Source organism: Cicer arietinum, chromosome 8, assembly GCF_000331145.2.
Source record: "Cicer arietinum cultivar CDC Frontier isolate Library 1 chromosome 8, Cicar.CDCFrontier_v2.0, whole genome shotgun sequence".
In the NCBI taxonomy this organism is placed as follows: domain Eukaryota; kingdom Viridiplantae; phylum Streptophyta; class Magnoliopsida; order Fabales; family Fabaceae; genus Cicer; species Cicer arietinum.
The window spans coordinates 9883174-9885735 of NC_021167.2; positions in this window are offsets into that span (position 1 = coordinate 9883174).

Sequence of the window (2562 nt, forward strand, 5' to 3'; positions counted from 1 at the left end):
GGATCCAAATAGTATATAACTTCAGAGACCGCATTGATTGCAAATAGCACCCAATGTGCCCTACAACAACAAAAATTTGGTTAAACAATTTTGATTATACACAACTAATAAATTAAAATCTCATCAATTAAAAAAGATATAAATAAATAATATATAATTACGTACCCTGAATTATATGGTGCGAAGAACAATTTATCATTTTCTATATTTCCTAATAACATATCTACAATGTAATTCTTTACATTTACTGGACCGAGTTTGCACATCGACAGCTTATGCGGAGACAAGAATGAGTATTTATTTGACAATTTGCGCGTGCACACAACCTTCTCATACAAAAACCTTCAATGAAAATTTTAAACTAGATTAATTACCAATAAATGCAATTAAAAGTATATTTTACCTTATGTACAAGCTCATGACAGTAGCACTAAGCTCCTTATGGTTGAGAAGTTCGTAAATGTGCTCCTTTTCGAGAAATTCATCATACTCATCTCCGAATATAGCTTTATTGATGGGTATGATGCGCGAACCGTCGTTGCTGCCCATATTCCATTTTACTTGGATGTCAAGACACGCCCCGTATTTAGCAAGGCATGGCTGACTTATTTTAGGAGCAGCAGCAGCAGCGACCGATTTTCCCCGATCCAGTTTTCTTGCTGCAACTTTGGCAGCTTTATTACCCTACAGCCTTTGTAGTTTGCCAGCTCTATTACCCTCCAATTTTTTAGGTTTGCTGGCTTTTGTTGGCTGTACGGGTGGTTTATTTAATTGGATCTACAAAAATGAGGTTAAATGTTAGTTTATTGAATCTAAAAAAATGACAAACCTTTGGGAGAGATGTAATTGATTCGTTTATGGGAATCTTTTTATCATTCCCTTTAGGCTTTTTCAGCATCTAAATATAAATGTGAAATTAAAGTTAGGAGCGGAAAAAAATCAGCAATTAAATATACATATCAATTAAACATACATTTCAATTAATTAAATATACCTTATCGATGGCAACAAGATGTGTGGGCCATGCCACGTAACTACCAATAGCTTCGCCCAATAACTGCATATCTCCATTGTTGTCCGGTATTGGCAACGGTGCAGTTGGTTCGAAAGCAACAACAAGTGATACTTTGACATGGCCCGCAGGGACCGAAGTATTGTGCAATACTTCTCCCGAAGTATTGTACAATTTTCCTTTTCCCACCTCCCGATGAGTAGGTGAGGACAAGTATAACACGCATGGACTGACACCCTAAATCAATAGTTAAAATATAAGTACGGTTAATATATAAATTTGTTTAATACATGAGTAATTACATAAGTAAATAATTAATTATCTCGGGAATACTTTTGAGACCGACGTTGCAACTCGCGGTTTCACTCTCCATTTGTATTTCATGTTGGAGTTGATTCGGGAGTTGCTTGTCTTTGTTCGTATTCACCAAAAGTGTCACTTGCTCTGTAAGGATTTTGAGCTTCTCTAATACTTCTTCATTGGAAGGTTTTTGGCGCTTCTCTTGAGAAAAATAGCTTTCGGGAGTTACGCCAAATCCTTTCTCCCTAACCCGACCAGAATACTCAGGGACATTAAACACTTTACCCAGAATGTCCCTGCAACTATCCTTGTTGCCCTATTGATTTTCAGAACTTTGTTCGATAGTCACCTAAAATACATGTAGGATTAAAAAGATAAGTTCAATAGCATTTTTAAAATACAATATTAAAAAGTATTCAAGTGATAAAATACAATATTAAAAAATATTAAAGTGATAATATATTTACACAAAGTTCTACTACTTTTTGGACATTTTCATTGTCAACCACTCCGTCTTTATTTACACGCGCTTCCTTCCACAATATATGATGACCCAACGGTTGATCTGATTGGGTGTCTTGTCGCTATTCGTTAAGATCATAAACAAAATAATACAAATTAGTTAGACACTATAGTTTATAATGCAAATTACTTCAATATTATATAAAAGTGATGTTTAATTACTTACAAGTTTTTGATCAAGATGTGCATATCCCATACGTGATTTTTTGTATGGGTGGGTTGGATTTCTTGCCCTTTCGTGATTTGCCTTACTAATATTCTATATATAAAAAATAGCAATTGTGTAAAAATTTAAAATATGCTACGAATATGAATAATAAAACACAAATGCTAATAAATTAATCACTTACGACAAATGCGGGGTCCGAACTTTGGATACAAATGCACTCCATTCATCATTTGATATATAATGTTTATATATTTTTGGAGCTTCGCATTTGTATTTCCTTCTCTATCTTTTAGATAGAAATTAGAGAGATGAGATCTAAATCCCGGGTGGATTTTCCCAGCAACTCTCAATACATAACTCTTTCTCCTCTCATCAAGAACAAAAGTAGTCTGCAATGAAAGAAATTATAAGTAAAGTATTTCAATGAAAAAAATTATAAATGACAAAAGAGTGGATCAAAAAAGTTACTTGAATGTCATTCCATAGTATATCTTTGGCATCCTTCAACGCCTTATCTCTCCAATCATCAATCGTAATTGAGATATTTTGTCGAACAACA